Raw genomic sequence first — 12,980 nt, 5'->3', positions numbered from 1 at the left:
CTTTATCCTTTGGGCAATCAGCTCAGAATACAACTCTTATGTTAACGTACTACTGAAGTGCAAATGTATTTTTCAATATGCGTCAGTTCAGATGATTTGTCTACTTTCATCACTGAATGTGAATATTTGGGACCCTGAAATATTCTAAAAAGGAAGTGATATAATCACAGAGATTTTACGTGTGAATCAGGAGACTATTTATTAAAACAACATCCAAGAAGGAAGGAACGATTCTGTGATTACATAACTGAGTGGCGTTAATTGTGGAAGAGACGCAACAATCCTGCTTTAATTTCTTGTCTAAAATAAATTACTGCTTTAAGGTTTTAGCATTTGAATCTCCAAAGCCTCAAAAGTGCAAGTCTCTTTCATGAATGTTTCCTTTTTAACAACAAAAATAATAATAGCCAATATTTGACTATAATATTCTGACACATTACCACTCACCTTTGCAGGATCTCTAGTCTTGAAAATCTCATCCCAATACTTGTGACTATTTCTAATAATACAAGTTTATTACATGCCAGTCATTATTTTATTTTTTTATTATTTTTTTAACGTTTATTTATTTTTGACAGGGAGAAAGACAGAGTGTGAGCAGGGGAGGGGCAGAGAGAGAGGGAGACACAGAATCCAAAGCAGGCTCCAGGCTCTGAGCTGTCAGCACAAAGCCCGACACAAGGCTCAAACTCACAAACCAGGAGATCGTGACCTGAGCTGAAGTCGGATGCTCAACCGACTGAGCCATCCAGGCGTCCTTTATCGTCATTATTTTAAATACTTTACATTCATTCTATCTTTTTTTAATGTTTGTTTATTTATTTTTGAGAGAGAGAGAGAGAGAGAGAGAGAGAGCATGAGCAGAGGAGAGGCAGAGAGAGGGAAACAGAGAATCCGAAGCAGGCTTAGCACTGTCAGCACAGAGCCTGATGCAGGGCTCGAACTCATGAACCATGAGATCATGACCTGAGCTGAAGTCAGAGGCTTAACCAACTGAGCCACCCAGGGCATCCCTACATCCATTCTATCTTATAATCCTATTTCTTGAGGAGATAAACTTTCTTATCCCAATGTCACAGAGAAAGAAATTCTAGTGGAAGACAAGATCAAAATTAAAGCCAAATGTGCATGACCTCTAAGTACTTGTTCCTAACCACTGTACTTCATCTTTCGACATGTGTTTATGGCTGTTAGCAAGGGGAGGGGAAGGGGATAAAATCACTTTGTTGCTTGCCTGTCTTTCAAAGGATCTGCACAAAAGAGACAAAGAACATCACACAGCCAACGACAAAAAAACAAAAGCATGGCCCAAACATACACAAGCAGTATCCACAAAGCTAAAAACCACGGTGTGAGCTAAAGCTAAAGACCACGGTAAAGACCAAAAAAGAATCTCTTTAATCTGTTTAGCTACCTTTGAGATGAAAAGAACAAAAGCCGATGAGGTAACTACGTGGATCAAATGCTATAATATTACCAAATGACAAAACGTAAGCAACGTGACTCAACTTTTCTTCTTCCTTTTCCAGCCAAGAGAACAACCTTCAACTTGAAAGACAGAAATGTGGTTGAAAGGGCATTCTAAGACAGAGAAATAGTAATAGAACTCCGTGCTACTTTAAGTGAGGTAAGACTTACGGATCCCAAACAATTCCATCTCTGGGGCACCTGGGTGGCTCAGTGGACTGAGCGTCTGACTCTTAATTTCAGGTCAGGTCATGATCTCATGGTTCAGTTGGTGGGATCAAGCCCCACGTCAGGCTCTGCACTGACAGCCAGGAGCCTGCTTGGGCTTCTCTACTGAAGTCTGGCAGTACACACGCTGAATAAAACAGAGTCTCTTCCCTCCAAGGCTCATTACCTGATTGAGATATTTTCAAAACTACAAAGCAATTTGTAACCTATAGCAGGGAAAAATTGCTAGTTTTGAGTTAGGGGAGAGAGAAATTAATTCCTCCTGTAAAATCTCAAGAGGGCTTATAATGAATGTCTTATTTAATACGCACTTTCAAAATGAATAAGACTTCCACGGGGAGAAACGGGATGGAAGGATACCATAAGCCGATAAGAGTGTGCCAGTCACATCGTCGGAGTATTGGGGTGCAGGAGTGCGGGGTTTATTTTGGGACTGTAAAGGGTGCAGTTTGGGAGAAATTGAGATACGTGACAGAGATTTATACGGGTCACTAAGATAGTTAAATAGGGATCGGTCTGTTATTTAGCACTGCGTATCCAGCATGGTGCCTGATAAAGATTAGTACCCACTACATAAAACAAAGGAAGAGAAATGTGAATTTGAATATAGACAAATGTTGCCTTAATTTTCAACACTGGAGAAAAGTTGGATCACAGGACAGTTGTAACAGACTGATTTGCAAACACTTAAAAGTAGTATTCCTGAGGAACCGGCATGGATTTATCAGTAGCTAAGCCCACTAGAGTTTCCTCACTTCTTTTTTTTTTTTTAATGTTTATTTTATTTTTGTGAGAGAGAGCGCGCGACTAGGGGAGGGGCCGAGAGAGAGAGGGAGACACAGAATCCGAAGCAGGCTCCAGGCTCCGAGCTGTCAGCACAGAGCCCGACGCGGGGCTCGAACCCACAAACCGTGAGTTCATGCCCTGAGCCAAAGTCGGACTGGACTCTTCACCAACTGAGCCACCCAAGCGCCCACCTCACTTCTTTTATTTCCCAGCTTTTTTATTTTGAAAAATTACAACTATAGAAAAGCGGAAAGAATAATTCAGTGAACACATTTCATACTGCACTTAGATTCTCCAAATGTTAATATTCTGCCATATTTACACTAGCCCTCTCTCTCCCCCCTCCCCCCAGTTCGTCCTTCCCCCTCCCCCTCGCTCTCTCTTATTGTACTGTACTCACTTTTCTCCTTCCTGCGATGATATGAGATGATAAAATGCCTACGTGATGAGAAGGGAGGGGAATGACTACCCTAAGGCTCCATAACAAGGTCTACGTCATTCCCCTCCCTTCTCATCACGTAGGCATTTTATCATCTCACATCACCACCGGAAGGAGAAAAGTGAGTACAGTACAATAAGATATTTTGAGAAAGAGATCACATTCACATAACCTTTGCTACACTTTATTGTTATCGTTGTTCTATTTTACTCTCAGTTACTGTTGTTTATCTATCACTGTGCCCAAGTTATAAATTAAACTTTATCATAGGTATATAAACCACAGTAACGTAATAAACATAGTATAAAACATATTTTAAAAAACCCACATAGCAGAAAAATGGTTCGGTACCAGTTGCGGTTTCAGGCATCCACTGGGGTCTTGGAATGTATCCCCCACAGATAAGGGGGAGACTACTGTGCATACACAAATGTATATATATACAAATATACTTTATGTATGTGTACAGTTTTCTCCTTTTTTCAGAACCATGTGAAAGTTTCCGATATCATCACTTCCTCCCAAAATAAGGTTGCTAAACTGGTCTTAACAAATATAACGTATCTGGGCTTTCGAAAGCATTGGCAAAATGTTTCCTCTTTTATTGTTTTGAAGGTGTTTTTTGTTGTTGTCGTTGTTGTTTCTGCTTTTGCAAAATGCTCCTTAATAGCTTCATGAATTAAATGGAAGGGTATGAGTCTAATGATGTGACCAAGCGAGTTCACAGTTAGTTAAATCAACATACTAAAGCGTGTTGATTAATGGATCAGTTTCACCCTGGAGGCAGGTCGCTAGTGCGCTAGTGCGGTACTAGAAGGCTCTCCACTGACTGCAGTTGAAGTAAATATTTTATCTCCTTGTGCGAGTTTATCCCTGGATAATGTCTAGTTCAGCTCTTTCCAGCTGTAGTTTATACAAGTCACAGTTAAGATTTTTTTTTAAATATATTTATTCTTGTCCACCCCCAGAGATCCTGACTTAATTAAATCTCTATCTGCCCCTACCTCACCGCAGATCATTTAGATCTAAAAACCTTCAGACATTTCCGCTACAAAAAAAAAAAAAATTGCCTGAGCCTAGAGTACTTCCAAACCTGAATGAAACAGATTTGCCAATTTCAGGTGCTATTCAACCTGCATTTACGGTTTCAATTAAGACTTAAAAAAATTCAGGGGCACCTGGGTGGCTCTGTCGGTTAAGCGTCCTGCTTTGGCTCAGGTCATGATCTCACGGTCCCTGAGTTCAAGCCCCACATCGGGCTCTGTGCTGACAGCTCAGAGCCTGGAGCCTGCTTCGGATTCTGTGCCTCCCTCTCTCTTTGCCTCTCCCCCCAGTCAAGCTCTATCTTTCTCTCTCTCTCTCTCTCTCTCTCTGTCTTTCTCTGTCTCTGTCTCTCTCTCAAAAATGAACATTAAAAAAAATTTTAAGGCTCAAATTCATAGTTGTACCTTCTAGACAGGGTAGAGGCCCTTTTTTAAAAATATCTTTTAATGGCTAAGATTTTACTCCTGGAATGTGGCTAAATCAAGACTCAAAACATAAAACTTACAATGTGTAAGCTCTTCCTCTGAGTTTTAGTTTCAGATGTTTGAAAGAGACCTATATTTTATAACAAGAATCCCCATTTTCAAGGCTTTTGGGCAATTTACTTTCTACATAAGAGATGAAAATATATTAATTGAGGTACAGACACTTAATGTCTGGAGAACACCAAGGAGGAACATCACGGACTCATGTAGGAAGAATCTTTTCCTTCTGTGTCATGATTTGTCTCGTCAATAAGAAATATAATTTAGGGTTCTTGTCTTCTCGTAAGGACCATACTGTTTTTAAAGAGTATGTGACTACATACTCTTTAAAGAGAATGTGACTACAGTTTTAAAGTCCTTTAATCTCTATGAACTCTTTGCAAATTTTAAAATAGTCAGATGACTTCAATGTTGTGGTGGGCGGGAGGTTATCAAGACCTTGCACATGGACTCTCTATGGACCCGAAGGTTGATTTCCCTATAAACCCATCGTCTAGGGCTAGCTGTGTAAATCAGAACGGGACAAGAAAAAAGAAGAACTTCTCAATTTAATACTTTTTAAAAGGCAGTTTATGGAATAAATCTGGAACAAATTGCACACTTATCTGTATGCATCAGGTCAGTATTATTGGATTACAGCTTGCTTTTCCCTGCCAGGGTAAAGAAAAATAGACCACAGTGGGAATAAATTGTGTAAACAAAACCAAACAAAACAAAATCTTAAATCTATTATGCTATTGAGAAAGGGAAGTTATGTTAACAAGAATAAGTGAAAGGTAGTTTTCCTTCACAGACAACTTCCCGATATTGCTTATAAAACTTTAAGAAAACTATCACCCCAACTTCTGAAGACTGGTAATAACACCTACCAAAGACTTAATATTTTCCAGGTGCTCTTACAGTTACTTTAGATCTGGGGTTTTTAACCTTGACTACAAATTAGAATCATCTGGCGAGCTAGAAAATTCCAGATGACCAGGCCTCGATGGAAGCCAATTGAATTAGAATATTTGGGAGTGATGTCAGTCCAAGCATTTCGTAGTCACCAGGTGACCGCAGTAGGCAACTGAGGCTGAGAGCTATTGTTTCGGATACATCAAGTCATTTAATCTCTACAACAGCCCCTTGATGTGGGGTGCTTTTTCTTATCGTCACTGTCACCATCACCATGTCAGCGACATGTGAGAAAACTTGACAGAAAAATGTGGGGGTACTTGGCTGGGTCAGTCGGTTAAGTGTCCAGCTTCAGCTCAGGTCATGATCTCACGGTTCATGAGTTCGAGCCCCGCACAGGGCTCTCTGCTGTCAGCACAGAGCCCGCTTTGGATCCTCTGCCCCCCCTCTCTCTCTGCCCCTCCCCCACTCATTCCCTCGCTCACTCTCTCTCTCTCAAAAAATAAAATAAACATTTAAAAAAAATTTAAGGGCGCCTGGGTCGTGCAGTCGGTTAAGCGTCCGACTTCAGCTCAGGTCACGATCTCGCGGTCCGTGAGTTCGAGCCCCGCGTCGGGCTCTGGGCTCATAGCTCAGAGCCTGGAGCCTGCTTCCGATTCTGTGTCTCCTTCTCTCCCTGCCCCTCCCCCCTTCATGCTCTGTCTCTCTCTGTCTCAAAAATAAAAACGTTAAAAAAAAATGATATTAAAAAAAATTTAATATGAAGTTCATTTAATATGAAGTTCAAGAGCTTCTAAGTGTCAGAACTGGGATTTGAATCCAGGCAGTGGGACTCTATTATGCTATTATCATATTATTGCCACCCAAATGAAAAACCACAGATTCACACAATTTTTTTCAACCTTTGAAGTGCCAATCATAAATGTTGCTTTAGTAGCCCCTACATAATATCGATTTGTTTGGTTGGAAGTGAAATGTACAGAAAATAACGTCTGCTGAGAAAAATTCCTATTTGTCAACATGATAATACAACCGAGTTATGTCGTGTCTACATATGTAGTGTCTAAAGCAGCATCCGGCCCTCACTCTTTAATAGAGTCTCAAGCCAAGCGCTATAGAGTTCCTATTTTTAAAACACCACAGAAAAGTTACATTTTAGAAGATTGAAGCAAGATCCATTCTTCTGGATATTGTTATAGCCTTCAATTAAGTGAATCCAGATGAAGGCTTACTATTTAGCCTGTTATTTGAGTCCTTTGCAGAATTATCTTCACTGTAGTATTTAAAGATTCCATATTTCTGTACTAACAAACTGTTTCATGTTTTTTTCATTGCAAGATGCTTCAAAATGTTTGAGGCAGAGTTCTAAATCAATAACCAGACACACGGCTCATATGTCAATGGCTTGGGTGGAAGGCATACAAGGATTATTATGAATCACATGAATTTAGAAGGTGTATCTAAAATGCTGTATCACAGAATCTGAACTGAAAACAACATTTAAAGATTTCAGCAATATGCTGAAGCCAATAAGATAAAAATTTAACCGAGTACCTTGCACTCGGCTTTAACCAGAGCACAAGGCAGAGTATAACACTTTGAGTCAACTCGCCCTATGTTTGGACAGAACTGGCTGTTAGAAAGTTCCTCCTTGTATCGAAATGACACCACATCTTGTAACTTTTATCTCATGGTCTTGGCGTTTTCTACCCAAGCACACAGGAAAACACCAAATGACTTGGCAAGACTCGGCAAATCAGACTGAGTGACATCAAATATCTGAGTATATTATCTCAGGGAAGCAATATAATGCAGTAAGTATGGGTGGCTCAGTGGGTTAAGCGTCTGACTCTTGATCTCGGCTCAGGTCATGATCATACGGTTCATGGGATCGGGCCCCGCATCGGGCTCTGCACTGACAGTATGGAGCCTGCTCAGGATTCTCTCTCTCCCTCTCTCTCTCTCTCTCTCTCTTCCCCTCCTCCACTTGTACTCTCTCTCTCAAAATAAATAAACTTAAAAAAAAAAAAGAACCTGAGTTCAAGCTACAGATATACTGGGTTCAAGTCTGAGGAGGATAACCAGCCCTCCCAGTTCACCCATGAACAAAAGATTTCCTAGGATACAATACTCTTGGCAGGTAGGATGGGATCAAGCCCCAGTGAGAACCCCGGACACCAAAAGTTCAAGTCAGCTTCCCTGGCGGGCAGTATTCTTTCAATATTGTCACACACTGGTGCCAGGAGGGTAACATGCTCCTGAGGAAGATGGAAACTTCCCGACTGGAACCCTTCCGGGCTTTGCCGTATCCCTCTCTCCCTTTGACTGGTTCTAACTTGTATCCTTTTGCTTTAAGAAAACTGTAATCATAATGACTCCTGTGGGTTATTCTAGTGAATTATTAAAGCTGAGAACGATCATGGGAACCCCAAAATTTGTAGGCCTCAGGATTCTTAAACTTGTGGCTAGTGTCTGAAGTCAGGGCAATCCGTGGGCACTGTTCCCTCAGACGGTGCAGACCTGCTTACTCTTCACACACCCTGTAATAGTTTCAAAATGCAAGAAGCAAACATTGACAAAATAAAGAAGAAAAGCTGACAAATTCACAAACATCATTGTTGGATATCTTGAATACTATAATAGATCTCTCAAAATAGCTGAATGGAACAAGCAGGAGGAAAAAATCTATAAAGATAGAGAAAACCTAAAAAACACAAGTAACAAATTTGACCTAGTATATAGATTTTATGTGAAAAAGAAATTAATTTAATTTACACTACATGCAAAGTACAATAGAATATACAGTTGACCCTTGAGCAACATGGGTTTGAAATGCACGGGCCCACTGATACATGGATTTTTCTACAGCCCAGTACTGTAAATGTATTTTCTCTTCCTTATAATTGCCTTAATAACATCTTTTTTCTCTAGCTTTCTTTATTGTAAGAATACAGTATATAATACATATGACATATAAAATATGTGTTCATCAACTGTTTATGTTATTGGTAAGGCTTCCAGTCAACAGTAGTTTATCAGTAGTTAACTGGAAAGTCAAAAGTTGTACGTAGATTTCTGATTGCGTAGGGGGTTGGCAGACTGCTAAGGGTCAAATGTACATTGTTCTTAAGTACAGACGGACTATTTTCCAAAGTCGAACAGATGTGATTGTAAAATGAACCTCAGCAGATAGGAACTGTTTGAAATCATTCTGAATATATTCTTCGAACACAGTGGAATTAAAGTAAAAACAATAATTTCTAATATTCTAGTTTACTACCAAGTGTTTGGAAATTAAGAAATCTACTTCTAAATATCTCATGGGTCAAAAAAGAATCAGAATGGAAATTAGAAAATATTTAAAGCGGAAGGATAAAAAATATGAGAAAAAAGTTTGAGGTATGCAGCTAAAGCAGTGTTTAGAAAGAAATATATAGCTTTAGGGGCACCTGGCTGACTCAGTCAGGAGAGCGTGTGACTCTTGATCTCGGGGTTGTGAGTTCAAGCCCCATGATGGGAGTAGAGATTACTCAAAAATAGAAAGAAATATATAGCTTTAAATGTGTACATTAGAAAAGAAGAAAGATTGAACTTCAGTAATCTAAGTAACCATCTAAAGATAGTAGAAAAAGCACTAAATCAACCATAAAAGAAAAAAAGAAGGAAATAAATAATAAAGATAAGAAGAGGGGTGAATAAAATAGAAAAAGTATATGTGATAGAGGAAATCAACAAAATCTGAAGTTCAATCTTTAAAGGAATAATACATTTATATACGTTACTAAGACTGACCCAAGGGGTGTGGGGAAGACAGAAACAACAAGTTACCAATGTCAGGAAAAGAATGGGAGAAACTAACACAGCAATCAAACATTAAAAGTCTAAGAGGACACTTGTACTTCCAGAATTCCAACATGTGGGGGAAAAACACATAACTGGTAAAAAAAAAAAAAATATATATATATATATATATATATATATATATATATATATATATATATATATTCTTTTGAAAACCAATCATTTAGTCTCTGGAAATTGTTCAACAGGTATCCATCCATCCAGAAGCATGGATGTTCAAGAGAAGCTATCAGATATCCATGAGAACAGTGAGAGTCTCAAGCCACGACTCACTCCCCTCCCCGACCTGCCTCACGCAGAAAAGGTGAGGCCAAGAAGATGGGGCTCTTCTCCTCACAGTTCCCAGTCAAGGGGTTACAGCGCACCCCCAGGCCACCAGCATTTCTCACCGTCTCCAACTCTAAGTTGAAGTGGCTAAATCTGGTAAGTGTAACTGAGGGGTTGCGGGCTCCCACACTCCAAGCAGCTCCCACTCCTGGGCAGAAACTCTAACCCAGGCACAGCAGGCCAATAATACAGGATTAGGGTAGGAAGACATAATATTGTTGACATATCCATACTGCCCAAAGGGAACTAACCGCGGGTTCAACACGGTCCCTATCGAAACCCCGATAGCCTTTTTGTGAAAATGGAAAAGATGATCCTCAAATTCATATGGGATTCCAAGGGGCTCTGAAAAGCCAAAACAATGTTGAAAAAGAACCAATCCATTGCAAATTAATTTTTGTGCGTGGTGTGCAACAGAGGCCAAGATTCTTTTTTTTTTCTGCATGTTTTTCCGGCTGTTTCAGCTCCGTTTATCGAAAAACTTTCTTTTCCCCCATTGAATTGCCTTGGCGCCTTGGTTGAAAATCAGTTGTCTTTATATATGTGGGCCTATTACTGGATTGTATTCTCTTCCATTAACCTATTTATTCCTGCACTAATACCACATTCTCTTGATTACTATAGCTTTATCATAAATGTTGAAATTAAAAAAAGAATAAAGTCACAGAACTTACACTTCTCAAATTAAAAACTCACTTCAATGGGGCACCTGGGTGGCTCAGTCGCTTGGGTGTCCGATTTCGGCTCAGGTCATGATCTCACAGTTTGACGGTTCGAGCCCTGCATCGGGCTCTGTGCTGACAGCTCGGAGCCTGGAGCCTGTTTCAGATTCTGTGTCTCCCTCTCTCTCTGACCCTCTCCCGTTCATGCTGTTTCTCCCTGTCTCAAAAATAAATAAACGTTAAAAAAAAATTAAAAAAAAAAGAAAAGGTTTTACAACTGGATGTCCACATGCAAAAGAATGATGTTAGACCCCTACCACACACCATATACAAACGTTAACTCAAATGTAAATGCAAAACTGAAACCATAAAAGTCTTAGAAGCAAACATGGGGGTAAAACTCTGTGACCTTGGATTGGGCAAGGAATGTTTACATATGACCCCAAAAACACAAGCAACAAAAGAAGAGAAATAGAGTGGGCTTCATCAAAATTTAAAACTCTTCTATCATCAAATGATATTATAAAAAAAGTGAGAAGACAAATGTACACAATGGGAAAATATATGCAAATCATATACCTGACAAAGGATTATCAGAATCCATAACAAACTTCAACTCAACAACAAAAACCCAAACCCAAATAAAAAATGGAAAAAAAAAAAAACAACTTAAATAGATATTTCTCCAGAGAAGATATTCAAACGGCTAAGAAAAGATGCTCAGTAGCTTTAGTCATTAGAGAAATGCAAACCAAAATCACACTGAGATTCCCATTTCACACCTATTAGGATGGGTACCGTGAAAAATACAGAAAATAACGAGTAATGGCATGGATATGGGGAAATAGGAAACTTTATACATTTCTGGTAGGAATGTAAAATGGTATAGCCACTGTGGAAAGCAGTTTGGTGGTTCCTCAAAATCTAAACAAAGAATTTTTATATGACTTAGCAATGCCACTACTAGGTATATACCCAAGAGAACTGAAATCAGGGACTCAAACAAACAATTGTACGTCAGTGTTCATAGCAGTCATATTCACGATAACCAAAAGATGGAAACAACCTGAGTGTCCATCAACAGATGAATAGATAAACAAAATGTGGTATTCTAGTCCAACAATAAAATATTACTCACCCGTAAAAGGAAGAATAAAGTTGTTTTTTAAAATTTTTTTAACATTTATTCAATTTGAAAGACAGAGTATGAGTGGGGGAGGGGCACAGAGAGAGGGAGACACAGGATCTAAAGCAGGCTCCGGGCTCTGAGCTGTCGACACAGAACCCGATGCAGGGCCTGAACTCACGGACCGCGAGATCATGACCTGAGCTGAAGTCAGATGCTTAACTGACTGAGCCACCCAGGCGCCCCAGAAAGAATAAGGTTCTGATAGATGTTTTAATATGGATGAGCCTTGGAGCACCTGGGTGCCTCAGTCGGTTAAGCGTCTGACTTCAGCTCAGGTCATGATCTCACGGTCTGTGAGTTCAAGCCCCACATCAGGCCGACAGCTCAGAGCCTGGAGCCTACTTCGGATCCTGTGTCTCCCTCTCTCTCTGCCCCTCCCCCACTCGCGCTCTGTCTCTCACAAAAATAAAATAAACACGTTAAAAAAATTAATATGGATGAACCTTGAAAATACAAACACTTTTGAAAGGAATTTTAAAAGACCTAGATGAGTAAAAAGATATTCTATATTAACAGACTGGAAAGCCGTAATATGGTTAAGATGGCAATACTACCGAAATTCATCCCCAGTGTTGCTAAAATCCCTATCAAAATCCTACCTGCCTTCCTTGCAGAAATTAAAAAGCTGATCCTAAAATTCACATGGGAATTATAGGCCTCAGAGTAGCCAAAAATATCTTGAAAAAGAAGAACAAAGCTGCAGGACTTGATATCATTACATTTTCAAGTTCTAAGTGAGTCGGCCTGAAGGATTACCTTAAGAGGAGCTAAAGAGGAAGAAGGACCCAAGTGCATCCATTCTTTCTGCCTAGAAAAGTCTTCTCATATTTTACAACTGCCCTCTGTGTATGGTTTTCGACCTAAAAGTGTTAATGTGGACTTTCCAATTTAGGATCAATGATCTAACTTGGCAGAGAGAAGAAGGTGGTGCCTCAAGTGCTCTGTTTTCTTTTCTTTTCTTTTCTTTTCTTTTCTTTTCTTTTCTTTTCTTTTCTCTTTTCTTTTCTTTTTTTTTTGAAAGAGAGAGAGGTGGCACAAGCGAGTGAGGGGCAGAGAGAAGCAGGGCTCACCCAGGCTCGTGATCACTCAAAGCAGGGCTTGAACTCACCCAATGGGGGACTCGAACTCACAAACTGTGCGATCATGACCTGAGCCAAAGTCAGATGCTTAACATACTGAGCCACCCAGGCACTCCTCAAGGGCTCTGTTTATAGGGACACCCTGTCACAGAGGGATTTTTAATTACAGAAAAAAACTAATTTCAATATATATGTGGACCTTGAAAAACAAATAAAGAATACAGGACAGATACCAACATGACCTAAGGGTAAGGAAGAGTTTCTTAAAGCACAAACCAGAAGATTGATCAAATGTGACATTTAAAGGAATGTACTTCAAAAAAAAAAAAAACCCCTAGAAATGCAGAAAAACAATCAATAGACTGAGAAAGGGTATTTGCAATATATGTGCCTAAAAAATTCATATACAGAATATATGAAGAGCAGGTACAAATGAATCAGAAAAAGTCAAACAACCAAAGGAAAGGCAGTCAACAATTACAGGCAGGCAATTCAAATGAGGAAAAATATTAAAAATAA

The sequence above is a fragment of the Lynx rufus genome, unplaced genomic scaffold (assembly GCF_022079265.1).
Source record: "Lynx rufus isolate CCGP_SWC_20201006 ecotype Redwood Valley unplaced genomic scaffold, mLynRuf1.p SCAF_19, whole genome shotgun sequence".
NCBI lineage: Eukaryota > Metazoa > Chordata > Mammalia > Carnivora > Felidae > Lynx > Lynx rufus.
Note: the sequence above shows the minus strand (reverse complement) of the source record.